At 37.8% G+C, this 18,470-nt stretch overlaps 1 pseudogene; it reads right to left on the reverse strand.

Annotated features, from left to right (window-relative positions):
• Positions 1-6: 6 nt before the first annotated feature.
• The window catches only part of LOC104875645, a 67,326-nt pseudogene continuing 48,862 nt past the window's right edge, over positions 7-18,470 (reverse strand).

Genomic DNA, 18,470 nt, shown 5'->3' on the forward strand with positions numbered 1-18,470 from the left:
TTCCCAAAGCAGTGTGTGCTCACAAGGGAACTCGGACATTGTGAAGTAGATCCTCTACTAGCTATCTTTTCTCATTTTCCCCGCTCTTACCTGTACTATGATTAAAGGCAGTTTTTCCTTTCTGATATTTATGTTACAGTTTCATCACCACCGTGGCACTGCTGGGATGGAGTGAGTGAAGCCAGTGCCCCGCTCTGGGACCCCCAGCCTCCAGGCTGATCGTGAATCAGACGTCGTTTCTGTGTTACTTATCGGGTCTCCGGTGTTCTTTTATAGCACAGGAAAATGGATCAAGTTGTATAGTCTCAATTTGTGAAAACTTCATGCAACTCTGTTACTTCAGCTGTTAGGAAATATCTTGATTCAGCTTCCCGTTTGGGTTTCTGATCTGGAAAATTATAAAAAAAAAAATGATGATACCCTGCTTGAATCTGGAGATACCTTTCTGCCATTGTGCTTTCTTTCGTCATGAGTCATACTCACCAAAAACTTAAGGCTGGCTACCTTTTTGTATTCAATGTCTCATTCATTATAAGCTTCTTTATATTATTTTTTTAAATGGAATGATGTCAGGGCTATTATAAGGTTAAAAGATTTTGAAAAGAAAGGTTTTTTAAAAGGTCTTGGATAATTCGTTATTGTCATGGAGTCAAGCGAAATCTTTGCCTCACATCCATTTCACAAACAGGATGACTTAAAACAGCGTGGATTTATCCTCCATGGTCCAGAAAGTACCGATCTGAAGTCAAAGCGTGGCGGGGCCTCCCGGGTTCAGTGGCTGAGGGTGGGGAGCTGCGCCCGGTGCGCTGCTGTGGTCTCGGCCCTCCCCACACGTCTCCGCTCGGGCTCTCTGTCTACTCCTTTCCTCACATGCTACTGGGTGCTGAATCACGCATTCGATCCCCACCAATCCGGCCTGACTGTAATGTCATTGTATTGGCAGAGACTATTTCCAGATACGGTCATGTTCACAGGTACTGGTGACTGGGACTTGCATCTTTTTGCAGGACTTAACTGAACTCACAAATTTTATTTATTTATTTATTCATTCATTTAATTCATTATTTAGATTTTTAAAAATCATAATTTTTCAGCCTGTATTGCATTTAAGCAGAAAATACTCATTTCAATATCATTCAAAAATCATTTAAACTCATTTTTTTAAAAAAAGCTCTTCTTTAGAAAGTTTTGAAGCTGTTCAGATCAATACTCTATTCTGTGAATTTTGCAATGGAATTGGAGGGAGAAGATTGTGCTTTTCCTCCCAACTTCCTACTTAACCACTCTAAGAGCCATAAAATGCAAACCGTATGTCAGTTGAGTAAAATTTGGCCTGAACTCCAATTCCAACCTCTCGCCAAACCCAGAGCACTCCTGAGGACTGACAATGATTCCCAAATACTCAGTTCCTTGGGTTTCTCTATGACTCAGCAACCTGCTTCAAGTTGTCGCCTTAGTGCATTTGCACCAATCTAAAACTGGCAGGAAAAACTGAAATATTTTGAAATGGGCAAGATGATCATGGAGTCCTTTGTAGTATACCTTTCTGAGTTCTCTATGTCCTTTTTGTTTTTTACTTATTTGTCAACTCTGTCAGTTGCATAAACTGATAGAAATACCAGAGTAGTCCTTATTCACTGATGCATAAGTGCATTCTGGCCAGTGGGGAAAGCGTTCTCCCTATTTCCCACTGGGAGTAGACAGTCTGGCACAAACAGTACTCATAAAATAATTTTGGCATCCTTAACTGTCTTTATAATTTGAGTACATGCTGTTTGAATTTTTTTGCACAGCTTACAATATCTTATTTGTTCTCTCATTAATGAGTGACTTACAGAATATTTATTACAAGTGGTTTTTTTGTTGTTTTTGTTTTTGTTTTTATTTTTTCAGTACCAGGGATGGAACTCAGGTCCTTGCACTTGCAAAGCATGCACAGCACCACGAGATAACTCCCTGGCCCTACAAGTTTATTTTTATAAGTCAAAACAAATATTTTAAGTTAAATAACTGTTTAACAAGGCAAAACCCTGTACCTTCAACTCAAAATAAAATATATTCAATATCAGCATTTCAAGGGGTTAAAAAATTTTCTGAAACATGGATGAAGGAAAACATAGAGAAGAACCTGAGGCTAGGGCTCTTTTGATGTCTTCCCACCTCTCTGAAATTCCCTCCAGCATCTTTAATTTGAAAATATTAACCCATGATCTGTACAGGAGTCTACCTATTTTCATGTTCTGGACACTGAGTAACTACTCCAAAGGATCCTATGGAATTATGTCCTCAACTAAGATAGGTTTCTCCCTGAAATAACTTGTACCAGCTGAAAAAAATAAACTTTCTCCTTTCTGTTACAGATAGCTGTACAAATTTTCTGAGCATTGGTCTCTTTGTTAACCAAACAAGACAGTAACTATTTCATGAAATGCATAATCAGCATTTCAGACATCTCATAATTTTAAAATGTTTGTGCATAGAAATACACTTAGAAACAAAGAAATGAGTTGCAAAATATTTAGTTATGAAGCTATTCAGCTCAGACGTAATACAGCTATATAATTTGCATAAAGTTTAAAATTATGGTTTTTTGAAAGATCTTGGATCCAACCATTATTTATTAGTTGCTACTTTCTGAAATAAGAGTTAATGTTCTACATCCATTGTCACCCTCCCCAGAAGAACTCCTCTCCTCTGGCTCTCAGTACATAAAACACTGTCACTCATTGCTCAGCCAACTCTGCACAGCTTCTAACTGATCTCAGCAAGGTCTTGCTTGCACCCCTCTGTCAGTTACATCATTATGAAAGAGAAAAATCATTTTCCATGTCTCTATTTGAACTCAAGGTTTGATTGTCCTGCCAATAAATAAGAGAAACTTCTACTTTAGTGGGAGAAAGCTAGAAGAAATACTGGGAGTTATTCTTTAAATAAATTATGGGGTATTCTTTAAATTCAGTTTCTATTCTGTGTCCCAAGTCTAACTCAAATCCACTGCCTAGGTGAGCTTATATTTCTGAGCTCTACCCTTACTAACTGTTCATTTCAGACAATCTCTGTAGAATCCACACCATTATTTTCATCTTATCTAGACATTTCATAACCCAAAGGGACAGAAATCTGGAGGTCAAGTGAAAGAACGAGAGAAGTAATTGTGACAGAGCTGCAAAGATAGAAGACAGGGTCCTGATTCCAAACATCCAGACAGAAACTCACCATTGATTTATGATTTGCAACATCTAAGGCAACTCAAACTTCCTCCTCGGATCCTCTTTATGGGGCATTTGTTATAGATTCACACCTAGCAATGGATGATGATTGGAAATCGTAGCCTGTTTTCCATTTGCTTACATCCATATCTCATTACGGAAATCAACCTTTAGTGTCACAGGAATTTTAAAAATAGTAATATTAAGCCTCTGCTTAGCTTGAAGTTTTAAAGTGTGCATTTTGAATTGAACTATGACCACAACTATATTCCTATGCTGAAGTCTTAATTCCCAGACCTTAGAATATGAGGTTATCTGGACATAGGGTCACTACAGATTTAATTAGCTAAGATATGATTATTAGCTTGGGCTATTATCCAATATGATCTGAGTCATCATAAAAAGGAAAATTTGGAAACAAAAGGAAAGTGTTATGTAAATATAATGCAAAAAATTATAATAATCCTTCTAAAAGCCCAGAAGCACCAATCACTGTCAAAAAAAATCCCTAGAAAGTAGGATATCAGCAGGGAGCACATTCATCCTCTCAATTTGCCAAAGAAAATGAACCAATCTTACTAATACCTTCATCTCAGACTTTAGTCTTCAGAACTATTTTAAAATAATTTCTGCTATTAAGTTCCCTCCATTTGTTGCACTCTGTGGCAGCTGTCCTTGAAAACTAATGTAGTATGTTATAATATTGTGGGAGGAACTGGAAGTGGAAAAAATAAACGTTTACTTTGTTAGCAAAGGGTTGGCCTGCACCAAAGGCTGTGCCAAATGACCAACCCTGGGTTGGGTTACAATCTGCCTTTTATAGGAGTCTTACAATCATGACCTCATTTTAGGTGATAAGACATTCTAGTTTCCATAGTTCCCATCACAAATCATGGCCACAAGACAGTTCAGTGTTGACCCAAATGTAGCATTTTCTTTCAGGATGTTTATATTTAGCTATTCCAGTCCACAAGAGAGGGGGTCAGAGTTAGCAAAGCAGGACTGGTGACATTCCTTTTAACTTCATTTCAGACTATTTATAAAGTTCTATCAATAAAAGTGTGCAAGAAAGTATTGTAAACACCAATTTTTCACATTGAACAGCCACATCTGTGATACTAACTTCTAATTTATCTTTTGAGTAGGCACATCAGTTAGGGTTATTAGAGAGGAACAGATATAGTATAAAATATAATGTAATATTTAATTACATAAAGGATTAAGCAGGCAGACTTACAACAGCCACCTGGAGAATCAGGGGTGTAAGTATAAAATGACCATCTGTGTGCCAGAGAGCCTGAGGATCTCCCCAAAGGTTCAGGGCCTGGAGCTCCCTGCAGTGTGGAGCACAACCATTGGGCAAGCCCAGGGGTCTGCAATGGAAGGCAGAAGAGACTGCACTGGAGGCTGAAGGGAATTAAAGGCAAATGTCCAAAGGCAATGCTGAAAACCAGAACTCCTCAGAGAAGGAAAAGGGAGATTCCTTTTTTCCTTTGTATTCCATCCAGGGTACACTTCTATTGGCTGATGCTGCCCAGATCCAGGAGGGGTCTTCCTTCCTTAGTTTGTGGCCTACCCATCTGCCATCCAGACACAGCCAGAGTCTCACCAATCTGCTCAGCAGCCTCTACTCAATTCAAGTAATGTATCCCAATTAAAGACCACACTAGGACAGCAGGGCCCAGCTGGTTTTAGAATTAGATTATTACTGGGGTCATAGATGTGCTAGACAATCAGGTCAACTGAGGCCAGTATTAATGAATGCAATGATTACCATTGTATTTTGGTCACAGTGATTTTTTGCGAGATTATAATTTGATAATTTGATATGAGGTCACTGAATATTCAACAATTTTCTAAGCAATTAAAAAAGAAAAGGCAGCGGAAAAAACGTCAACACTAATAAGGTTTATTTACCTTCCAAACTAAGTAACAACTGTGGGCAAACATCCTCAATGAAAGCGTTCAGTAGGTCATCACACTGTCATTATTGCTATTTGATGTTTGCTGAATGAGTAGAATGAAGATTATTCATATTTCTATAATTGTCTAATACATATCAAAATATTTGCCATCGTGTGGTTAGATTTTTATATTTACATTGACAACTTACAACATAGTGTATTCTATTTAAATGATCTGGATAACAAAAAATCTATAAACTATGTTGTATGCATTACATAAAAAAGTACGAATTCCTTGTGGTTCATTGACTACATTAGGATTGTCAGTTAATGTCCTCCTTGTGTTCATAGTCTTCACCCATAATTTTCATCCTCCCCACCCCTTCAGTCATGGCTATAGAACTTACCTCAGGCAAAACGTTTTAAAAGCATGCACACGTGTCCGGTCTCCTACATCTTTAAATAGCCCTGTCGTGTCCATGGAAATGTACCTGTGATGGATTTAAGGGATGTAGCACGAAGAAAGGATTAAGTCTACACAGAGGCTAATAAGAAAATAACCGATGTTTAATTTGCTAAGTTTTCATGTAGTTTTTACAAACAGCTTTACCATGATAACTGAGAAATGAGCACTTTGTCATGAGACAGCATGTTTTATAAGGACAAAGATCGGGTCTCTTGTTCACTTCACACTCAATTCCTGGCAAGCAGGAAATGTCAATGTTGAGTAAATTGGAAGAGAGTTGTTATTATATCCTCAAAGAAGAGGTAGTGCTTTCCAAATATTTGAGATGAAACACGCTACTGGCTTTTTTCTAGGGCACACAAGGAAAGATAAGTAGCTATGGTTCAGGAAAGTGCATAGAAATTTATTGTAAGGGAAAATGTAATACAAAAAGAATAAACTCAATGGCAAACTAGTACTTGGACTTAATCTTAGCACTGTCACTTAATACGGTGAACCATTTATTATGTGATTTATACGATCTCTCTGACTCCGATTATTCATTTGTAAAATGGTGCCACTAATGCTTCTCCATGTTTTCCAGTGTGTTTGTTTGCTTTGGTTTGGTTTCATTTTATTGTTTCATAGATGATACAATTCAGGGCCTCATGCATGCTAAGCAAAGGCTCTCTGCCTGTGAGCTACATCCCAACTCTTCATAAGACTTTTTACAGAAGCAGACACTGTGTAAATGCCTTCTTCACAGAAATTTCTTTTTGGACCATGCCAAGTAAATATCTTGTCATCCTTCACTTACATGTGGGTATACATAAATGTGCACATACATTTGCTTACATTTTGGTAAATTTATGATATTGGATTGTTTGCCTGATTATTGCCTGTCTTCCATGAGTGATGATTTTGCCTGTCTCATTACTCTAAGCACTACATACTATCCAGAAAATTTGCTCTACAAATCTTTGTGTAATTTGCAAATTAATAAAGTATGTATACAAACAAAAGAGGACTCATCACAGATTAAGTACCAAGTGTGTAACACATAATAAGGATAACTGCAATGTCTCTCACAAAAGATAAGCTGTTTTCTAAAGGCAAAATCACTTGCTATTTCAAGCAGAAACAGAGTGACCATGCTGCTGTAGTAAAATATCTTGCAGTCATTGGAGTTTGAGTAGGTTTAATAAGATTGAGGGTTCTGGCAAATGTGGACCAAGACAAACCCTTAAAGCCAAGCTCATATGTGCCAAGACAGTGCCTGACACAGCTGCTGAACAAGACTCTACATCTTTAGATTTTGAGGTGCATTCTATTTGCTACGAGATTGAAAATTTGAGCTACATGTTTATAATTATATAATTCAGTGACAATACTCAGTCTTTCAGCTTGCCTTGGCCAACACTCCTAGCACGCAAAATGATTTTTCAAATGTTTAAGTGATTCATCAACTTTTTTTAAACCATGAGCCTTTACACTTACAGTTTCTTATTTCTAAAATTATTTCTCACATTTTCCTCCCTAAATTCTGCTTACGAGTCAAAACTCTTTCCTCCTGTCAGTCCCTCCCCCTTCCTCCGTATCTTGGTCCCCTTCACATTTGAAAAAGATGTATCTCCGTTTCCTTTAATTTTGCTGTTTAAATTATTATTTGGGATTTCTCATATAAGAGAAATCATGTGATATGTGATATTGAAGCTTGTGTATCTGATTTATTTTTCTTAAAATTATGATGCCAAGGTACATCCATTTTCTACTAGGACTCAAGCTTACCATGTTTTATGTCACAGTAGTACAACATTTTTTTTATTCATTCATCTGTGAATGAACATATAGGCCACTTCCAAGATTTAGCTATCATAACTTGTGCTGCGATAAATGTGGGTATACATATATCACTGTAATATGATATCCTCGATACTTTCTGGAATATTCCTAGAATAGTAATACCTCGGCCAAATGGAATTTCTAGTTTTAGTTTCTTCAGGAATCTCCATACAGTTCTCTCCAGTGATTGTACTAGTTTATGTTCCTACCAACTATGCAGAAGAGTTCCCTTTTGTCCCAAAGCTTCACCACCACTTGTTATTATTTGATTGCTTGATAATAATTATTCTTTCTGGAAGAAGGAATCTCAGTGTTTTTTAATTTGCATTTCTTTAATGCCCATAGATATTGAACACTTCTTCCATTCAACATTTCTTCTGGTCAACATTGACCATCTATAACTCTTCTGAAAAATGTTTATTCATTTTGGTGGCCTATTATCTTGATTAGGTCAAGTGTTTGGGGAGATCTAGTGCCTTTGAGCTCTTTATATATTTGTCCTCTATCTGAGGAATAGCTGGAAAAGTATTTTACCCATCTGTAGCTTGTCTCTTCACTTTGTGGGTTGTTTTTTGCTATGCAGCAGCTTTTTGGCGTGATTCTGATCCCATTTTTTATTTTAGTATTATTTCTTGTGCAATTGTAGTTCTGTTTAGAAAGTGCTTGCTTACACCTATATCCTCAAGAATTGTACCTATTTTATCTTCCAAGAGAGTTTTTGTGATTTAACATTTCTACCCTTGATCTGTCTTGATTTTAGTTTAAACCATGGTGCTACATATAAGTGTAGATTCAATCTTCTGCATGTGGATAGCCAGTTTTCCCAGCAGCATTTGTTAAAGAGGCGGTCTTTGCTCCAGCTTGTTTTTTTCCCCTTTGTCAAAGATCAGATGGATGACTGCCCTTTGGGTTCTTTTTACATCTTCTATTGTGTTCCTTTGAACCACTTCTCTATTTTTGTTTTTTGTCATAGTACCATGCAGTTTTTATTGTTGTAGCTTTGTAGTATAACTTGAAATAAGGGATTGTGACACCTCCTGATTGGCTCTTGTTGCCCAGGATTGATTTTCCTATTCTGGATCTCTTCTGGTTCCATATGAATATTATAATTTTTCCGCTAGTTTTTTGAGGAATTATGTTGGTATTTTGATTGGGATTGAATTTTATCTGTATATCAATTTTGGAGGTATGGCCATTTTGACTATATTGATTCAACCTACCAGGAACAGGGGATATTTTGCCATTTTCTGGTGTTCCCTCCAATCTCCTTTCTAGAAATACTATCATCATTGTAGAGGTCTTTCACTTCCTTAATTAGGTCATTCCTAATTTTCTTGATGCTATTGTGATTCTATTTTCCTAACATTTTCCATAGTGAGTTCATTATTGTGTGCAATAATGCTGTTGATTTTTGTGTTTATCTGTACCTTGTTTCATCAATGAATTTATTTAGTAATTCTAAGGGTCTTTTGGTGGAATTTTTGAGTCTTCTGTGTAAGGATCATGTCATCTGCATACAATAAATTGACTTCTTCCTTTACTACACTTATCTCTGTTGTTTCTCTTGCCTGGTTCTTCTGGCTAATGTTTCAAGTAATATATTAAATAGAAGTGATGATGATGATGGACATCCTTGTCTTTTTCCTGACTTTAATGAGAAAGATGTAGGTCAGTGATGAAAATGGCACTTGTTGCTTTTATTTTAAGACAGAAGATGCTAATGTATGAGTTGTTCTTCTAAACTAAAACCTCAGTATTCAGGTTTAGTTGCATTGTTGGCACTTTGTGATAAATAAGTGAGTTTTGGGTTTCAGTTTGGACCCTTGACTCTACAACCATTACTGCTGTAGGCAGTAGGTTTGTCATTAATGTTTTTTATCAAATAGAGATAAGGTTCTGCTGAACATATTTTCTTCAGAATGTTTATCATAAATGAATGCTGGATTCTGTTAAAAGTTTCCTCTGTATGTATTGAGATGATCATGTAATTTTTGTCCATGTTTCAGTTGATGTGATATATGACATTTATTGATTTGTATATGCTGTACTATCCTTGCATCTCTGGAATGAAGCCTTTTGGTCATGATATATGATCTTTTTAATGCTTTGTTGCATTCCATTTGCCAGTATCTTGTAAATGATTTTTGTATCTCTGTTCACTAAAATGGGGGTCCATGTTTCTTTTCTTAAGAGGGTAAGTACTTGCCTGATTTTGGAATCAGGTTCATGCTAGCTTCCCAGGAATGCCTTAGGAAGCACTCCTTTTTCAATTTCATTAAACTGTTTCAGTAGTATTGGTGTTAGACTTTCCTTGAAGTTCTTTTGGAATTCAGTGGCAGTCAATCAGCTCCTGGAATTTTTTGGTTGGTACATTTCTCATTAATGCTTCAATTTCATTGCTTGTTGTTAGATTATTCCAGTTTTTATATATTCTTGTTTTGGTTTTGGTAATTCAGATTTTCTATCCATTACTTCTAGATTCTTGAATTCATTTGGTGCATAGGATTTCAAAGTAGTTACTAGTAATGTTCTAGTTTTTGGCAATGAATGACAGTTGTGATTTCATTTTTTTTTTTTTCTCATTTCTACTTGCCTTGATTTGGGTCTCTTTTTTTCACTTTTTTCTGTAAGATTGGCTAAGGTTTATCAAATTTTGTTTATACTTTCAAAGAACCAGTTCTTTCATTCATTTAATTTTTTGTCTCAATTTTATTAATTTCTACTCTGATCTTTATAATTTTTTTACTTGCATATATTTGATTTTGGTTTGTTCTTATTTGTCTAGGTTTTTGAGGTGCATCATTAAGTTAATTACATAGGCATTGCTTTGTTTTCCTGATTGGGTGTTCACAGCTGTAAAATTCCATCTTGGGACTCCTTTCGTTGTGTCATATTGGTTCTGGCATGTTACACTGTACTGGCATTGCCATTTGATTCTAGGAATAAATTTCTACCTTGACTTCTTCAGTGACCCAATGATTATTCAAGAGTATATTATTTAATTTCCATGTTTTTACATAATTTTTGTAGTTTCTTTTGCCATTGATTTCTAGCTTCATCACATTATGATCTTATAAAATGTGTGCAATATTTCAATTCTTTTACATTTACTTATGCATGCCACATTGGCTAGTATGTGGTCTCTTTCAGAGAAAATTCCATATGTTCCCAAGAAGAATGTGTATTCTGTTGTTGTTGAGCAGAACACTGTAGACATCTATTCAGTTCATTTGTTAAAAGATTTGGATCAACTTTGATATTTCTTTGCTGATACCTAAGCTAACTGATATATATTTTTGATAGTTGGATACTGAGAACTCCCTCTAAAATTATGATTTTTGTCTGATCTTTTATGCCCAGTACTGTTTGTTTTATGAAGTTGGCTGTGCCAGAGTTTTGAGCATATGTATTTTAATTGTTACCTTTTCTTGTTGAGTTTTTCCCTTAACCAATATGTTATGACCAGTGCCTCTTCCAATCACTTTTGGCTTTAAGTCCATTTTTTCTGAAAATAGAATATCTACACTTGCCTTTTTTTTTCTCTCTCTCTCATTGCATGGAATATTGTTTACTAGCCTTTGATTTTTATTCTATGAATTTCCCTTTGAGTTAAATGGGGGATTTTTTGCATACAGCATACATATTGAGTGTTATTACTAAAAGTATTGACTTATTCCCATCATTGAATTATTTTCCTATTCCCTTTTCCCCTCTGTTTCACTGCTTACCCCACCTGGTACATTCATTCTATTGGCCTTTTTGCCATTGTTGACTTCATTGTCTCTTTCTAGGATATTCTTAGGAAATTTTTTGAGTGCTCATTTGATGGTTTAAAGTTCTTTTTTATGAAAGGACTTTATTTCTCCATCAACTTTGAAAAATTTTATTGCAGAATACATCAGTCTGAGTTTGAAATTGTTTTAGGGTTTAAAACACTTTACTCTAAGATCTCCTGGCTTCTACATTTTGTGTGGAGAAATCTGCTGTAACTGTGGTGGGTTTACTTTTATAAATCAGTCATTACTTTTCTCTAATAGCCTTTAAAATTCTCTAATTGTGTTGGAGTTATAGGATTTTGACTGTGATGTGTTGTAGAGAAGTTCTTTTCAGATCGTGGGTTATTTGTATCTAAGAGAAATAAGTGAGAATGTATTTGGAAAGTTACTGTATGGCCTGACATTTAAAGGCATCAAATTCATAAGTTAAAAAGCACAAACAATTTGGAGAGAAAAGATTATTATCCATGGAACACCAATGTGAGATGAATATTCATGTTTAATGTACAAATATCTGAAAGTTTTCTTACCACAAACTAAATAAAACATGCATGGAAATTCTACACAAAGCAGCGAGTATGGATTCTGTGTTCAGAATAAACAGAGAAACACACCCAGGGTACTTACTGGTGTGGGAGAGACCCCGTGCACTGAACAAAGCACATCCCTATGTAGGCAGGAAAAAATGTGGGGTGTGTAAACATGTAAATGAGCGGAGTGTGACTTAGCTTATATGCACTCAATGAGATCTAAGCAGTACACAAAGTCTCTAAGGCCCAGATTTTACACTCTGGATATGTGGTCATCCCAGTGACATCAAGAAGCCATTTCAGTCAGGAAATAAATGGTGCAAAACAACTCGATCTTACAACGGAATGTACTGACTAGGAAGAACACCCTAAGATGCTTTAAGTTTTCAATTTGACATGCTTTACAAACTTTGTGCTATGAGGGCTCAAGTGAGAGGACTCTTGGCTCTGATGGCTGCTCACATTTACCTGGGCCTCTGAAGATTTTGCTTGGCCTTGTCAGACAATGACTTTACCCATAGCTGACTTAATTGCAGATGGGGTTGTCATCAGAATGAGCAAGCTTTCCTTGAAGTCATAAGACATTGACTGGCTGATGAGTTTGTTGAAAAAGTTTTCATCCACAGCTCCTGACCAGCATGTGTGCTGAATGTGTACACAACTCAAGAGATCCAAAGGCAATGTTGATGGTTTGTTTTTGCTCGCTAGTTTTAAAAAAAAGAAATACTGTGTTTCAAGGATGCATGGCCAGAGCTATTGCCCAGTAGATGGAATGAGAGTGGTAATCAAATCTGGAAGAAAAATTACAAATGCCTCAAAATTCTACTTCCAATTATAACAGATATGCAGAGAGGAGCATTGGATGATAAATAGAGGAGCCTGATGATAAATGTGTAATTAGGAAGAAAAAGCAATGTCAAGTTACAAGAAACAAAGAATAGAAACAATCAACAATTCTAAGAGAGGTATGAAAATGAACTATTTTAACTTATCTCTGGGTGGATTGAGGAAAAGAATAACTGAGTGTTGGTTAAGGCTCGAGGGCAGGAAACTCCTGGTAGAAAGTCATGGTACAGCCAACCTGCTCAGTTCACAGCAGCAGGGAAGCAGAGCAGGGAGACAGTGTCAGGCAAGAAAGTGGAAGGGACAGTAGATGTATCTGGGATCACACCTCACGATCAACCCAGACACACCCAAGAGCAGGCTTCAAGAACATGCCAGGCAGTCTCGATCCATTCAAACTAACATGACATAGTTAATGCTCATGGCCCACGCTTCATCCGGTTCACACTCGAACACATCTCCTCCAACCATACTTAATCTCCAGACACAAACACCAAGTTCACACTTCCACCCAGCCTGGTACAACCAGCCCAACTGGAAATGCAATAGCCTCAGAGTCTCAGCAGTTACAGCACTTTCCAAAAGCCCAACTAAAGGTCTCTGTGGAACTAAAGGCAACTTCTATAAAATAAAAAACAAATTACATAACCACAAAGTACAAGGTAAACATTTCATTCCAGAAGGAAGAAATTAGGAGATAGAAAAGAGCGGGACCAAAGCAAATACCAAAGGGCTTGGGCAGCTGCACCCCAGGACCTTGCCAGTTGTAACCCATTGCAGTCCAGTTGCATCCTCTCCCTGGAACTGGCTCCATCATCACCTGGAGCTACACTTGGCAGACATCCCACATTCCTGGCATCTCTGACATCCTGAACTCTGGTGCACCTTCTGCTTTATTTCCACATCCTTTTGCATGCATGTACTCTCACAGGCTCCTTGCCTGGCCTTCTAAGCCTTCCTTTGAAATCAAGGTGAATGCCTCACTGATACCACAACTATTGCACTCTGCACACCAGTAAAGCCAGCATCACCCAAATAATACCAAGATCTGCCACCAGTGTGGAGAGCAGTCAGGCCCCCTTGGACCATGGCTGCCACAACCTCTGAGGGCTCAGATGGCTGGGCAAAGTGAAATGAATCCTGGGGAACCAATTCCCTAAAAGGTTTTTCTTAAGCAAGGGTCTTAGGGACTCTCCTCTGAAATGAAATGCTGACAATTTTGCATCCTTGAACCTGAAATGGATGGAATCTTATTGATTTTTCTTTTTTATTAGTACATGATTGCAGTACCTAATGATTACATTTATCATGAGGAGATGGTACAACTTTCTCTCTCTCTCTCTCCCCCCCTGTCCCACCTCTCCCTCCCATGCTTGGTTCCCTTATTTGCAAAAATTCTACTTTCAATTTTTTTTTCTTCAATTCTTTTCATCCAATTTCCCTCCCATCTTCCTCTGTGTCTTGTTCCCTGGGCATTACTTAGTTTCTTTTTAATGGCATTAATGCTTTCACTTTTTACATGTTTCCTTCTAAGCCAAAAGTTTTTTCAGTTCTCTTTCTGATTCACTTTTTGCCTCCAATTCTCATTATAAATCTGGCCAAAAGCAGCCAGAAGTATCCATGCCACAGCCTGAATGTTGGCTGCCTTAATATTTTCTCTACCAGATTAATTACTCTACAGTTCTTAATCTCAGTCTCCTACAAAGTCTCAGGAAATGGACAAGATGCAGACAAATTTCCTGCCAGATTGTAACACACATGTCCTCTAGTCCAAATGTCAAAGGGGTCCTTCTTCCTAACCAAACCTCCTGACCTGGCCTTTACTCTCTGCCTTGCTATCAGCATTCTGGTCTTCAGAGCTCTGACCAAAGTCACCAATCAGGCTCTGCTTAGTGCATTCTAAGCCTCCTGTAGCCTACATCTCCAAACCTTTCAAGTTTCCTCCAGCAAAACAATTTCAAAATCTCCTAAGCCACATGGTCAGGTGCACCAACAACAGTGACTCCACTTCTCCATACCAACATTAGGAATTAATCTGCTTTCTCGTGTCTAAAACACAGCACATGACAAGGTTTATAAATAAGGGAGATTTAAGTGATAGAAAAGCTTGTGTCTCATCTTTCAAATGCTTGTGCCTAGAAGAGTGGTGGTGTGGAACTTAGAAAGGATCTTTTTTCATAAGAGTGAAAGACACAGTAGTGTCCAAAAGTGACAAAACTTATCCAATTCAGTATCCTCCCCAGTATTTATATTTTATCATCCTAATAAAGTTTCTTATTGCTTGATGACTGATAATTTGTGTCTCTCAAAAAGAGACATGAGTTATTTTATTTTTATTTTATGACTCCGTGATCACAGTGCATAATGACTACATTCATTGTGGGGAGTTGGTCCATGCACATTACACATCTTAATTCTGTTTATGTCTCCCTCAAAAGCTTTTTTAAAGGAGCCAGATCATTTCAAAACCAGTGAAACTAGGAAGCAAATTTTATCTTTTCCAAAACTGAGCATATTTCCATGGCAATTATTTATCTACTTTGGGTCAACTTTAGAGTGTAGGCTAGGAGAACAGAGAGGACAAGTAATAAACTGTAATAAACCAGGATCGTTGCTCATCTCCTAAGTTGATGTCAGGATAGCACCACAAGTAAGGGTGCCTGCAGTCAAAGTGAATGCCTCGCTGATCTCACAACTGCCTGCAGTCCTCACCATGGCAGGAACTTCTTCGTGTGCCACACTGGTCATGGAGTCTTCTTGTTGTTACTTTCTGTGTAGTTCCTAAATCTGTCTGTTGCCTTGTACAGTTTCACCCTGTTCCTCATCCAGGTACTATTGTGGCACAAATAAAGGATAGAGAAACCTCACCAGATATGTTCAATTATTTGATCTTTGACAAAGGGTCCAATAGCATATGTTCAAAGAGAGATAGCTCACTCAACAAGTGATGTTGAGAAAACTCATCTGTTTATAAGGATAAAACTGAGAGATAGCTCACTCAACAAGTGATGTTGAGAAAACTCATCTGTTTATAGAAGGATAAAACTAGATCTTTATCTTTCATCATGTACTAAATTAAAATCAAAATAGATAAAAAATCTAAACATTAAAACAAAAAACTTAAACTTTCCAGAAGATAAAATAGGTAAAACACATGAAGACATAGGTGTAGGAAAGGATTTTTTAAGCATAACCTCAACTGCATGAGAAATAGCAGCAAGAATCAACAAATGGGATTATATCAGACTAAAAAGCTTCTGTACAGCAAAATAATCCATCAGTAGATTGAAAAGAAAACCTACAGAATGGAAAAATTTTTACTAGCTACTCCTCAGACAGAAGACTAATACAAAAAATGTACAACAAACTCAAAAAATTAAACCACCTAAAATGAAAGGCCCAGTCACAAAATGAGCCAGAGAAATGAATAGACACTCCACAGAGGAAGAGCTACAAATGGTTAACAAATACATGAAAAAAATGTTCAACATCTCTGGCCATTACAGAAATGCAAATTAAAACAAAACTAAGATTCCATCTTATTCTAGAAAGAATGGCTGTCATTGGGATCATAGGCAATCAAACAACAACAAATGCTGGTGTGGCTGAGATGAAAGAGGAACCCTTCTGCATTGCTGGTGAAATACAAACTAATACAACCACTATGGAATTCAGTTCGATGAAATGAAATTAGAAATTCCATTCGAACCAGGTTTCCCTGTACTGGGTATCTTCCCCAAAGAACTTAAGTCATCCTGCTACAGTGATACTTTCATACCAATGTTTATAGCAGCACAATTCATAATAGCTAAATCCTAGAAGCAGCCTGTGTACCCATCAACTGATGACGGGATAAATGAAATGTGTTATCTAAAACTCTGCTATGAAGAATGGCAAATTTGAGGCATTTATAGGAAGATGGATGCACCTGGAAAATATAATATTGAGTGAAATAAATCAAACATGCAAGCTTAAATACCATATGGTATCTTTCATTTAAATGAGGCAAAGTGTGAAGGAAGAAAATGACAAAGGATGGATAGAAAGGGACAAGGGGAAAGATGTTGTCCAAAAGGGAAGTGTCTAAGTGACAGAGAAGAGGAGTGAAGAGGAGGGAAAGAAGAAATGAGAGGAAAACAGATGTGCCATGTACAGTGTCCTGATAACTCCAGTCATGTGCCATGACACGGGCTCAGACAAATAATGTCAGCAAGTATGGAAAAGGTGATGGGGAGCAAAGGAGGGGAGAGGAGGAGGAAGGGATGGGGATTAGAAAAGAAAGCTACAATATGTACACATAACCAGTCCTCAAGATGATTGTAAACTGCATGAATTACAAGCATGTACTGATACAATAAAGTTTTTCAAATGTTAATTCAAGGATAATTTGAAATTAGTATCCATTATGAGATATTGCAAAAGAGGCACAGAAAAAAAAAGGTTATAAGAACCCATAGATGGAAGAAATGAAGAAACTTAAAATTTAAATAATCATTAAGAAGTGTACATCTGATCACACATCTTTAATGAGAAGATGAAATCCTTTTTAAAGAGGACTTTCTTCCTCAACAAAACTAAACTGGTATGAGGGATTAGAATTATCAAAATATTTTAAATAGGAATAAAGAGAATGTTTACATTTCAAGTGTTTGCTAATTTCCCCAGCCCCACTCTGACATTGTTTCTAAAATGAAGAGTCCATGTCTGTCCTAAGCCGCGGGCCCGCGCCTTTACATCAGGGGTGGACATTCCCTGGTGGGGTTGGTGCGGGAGGGAGGAGACAAGGGAAATGCTCGGGGTGGACGGGGGAGGGGTGGCGAGGCTGGCGTCAGGGGCGGCCGCTGCTGTAGAACCAGGACAGGCCGAGGGAAGGCTGACCTGCTGGATGAACGAGAGCCCTACTCCGCGTTCTGCAGAGCGCAAAGTACAGAGATTTGCAACGCATATCTTGTTCAGATGTGGAACTGACACGACTTTGAATGCCACAGCAAGAAAAATCTAGTTCATTTTATTCTTTCTCCTGACTTGTGAGACAGTTCCATCCAACACCCTGGCTTTGCCTGAATTTCCCAGAAACATGATCTGCAAAGGTTTGGATTAAGTTTCACCAGAACTGACTATTTATTACTGAAATTTATCCGACTGTCTCTCTTGCTCCATACAACCAGTTGTTGCACCAGAATTGTTTGTGGAGTCTCGTCAACAAGGACACAAGAGACTAACCCACAGTGTACATTCATCTGCCCAGCCGCTTCATAGCCACAGAGAGAGGCAGAGAGAGGCAAGAGCCACGGCTAATGGGCAAAGGCTCGCTTTCCTAACCAGATCCTCCCGAGGCTTATCGTCATTCCAGGCCAGCTCTGCTGTCAGCATATTCAGAATAAAAGCGTGTGCACCATGTTCATTATGTTCTCTCCAGTCACTCTGACGCATCAGTTTCCTGAGAAAATTTAGATTTCTACTTCCCACACGGACATAGACCGGGGAGCTCATGAACCACTGGAACCAGACAGATAAGTGCACGCTGAAGAGGGCTGCAGACACCGGGGCAAGAGGATGGGCAAACGGAGCCTCTAGGAAGCCAAGGATCAAGTAACTGGTTATACACTAACCACCAATAGTTCCTTCCATTATGAAAAATGCAGAGGTAAGAATTCAAGGTCATGAAAAGCTGTTTGACACTACTGAGGAGACACAGCTCGTCCCAGTGCTTCTGAGACCTCTCCCTACTCATTGCTACTGTGGCTCAATTCAGTCGTGCCAAAGAATGCTGCATCCTGAGCAGTCAGACCTCTAATGGTGGATCAACCACTGAAGAAAACCTCAGTCTAAAGCCCACACACATGATGCTTCTCATGAAGATGTCAGTGTTCCACTAGGGGCCGCTTAAAATTAATTCTCCTTTGGAAATACTTCTATTA

Source organism: Fukomys damarensis, unplaced genomic scaffold, assembly GCF_012274545.1.
Source record: "Fukomys damarensis isolate Sample0158 unplaced genomic scaffold, DMR_v1.0_HiC HiC_scaffold_121, whole genome shotgun sequence".
Lineage (NCBI taxonomy): Eukaryota > Metazoa > Chordata > Mammalia > Rodentia > Bathyergidae > Fukomys > Fukomys damarensis.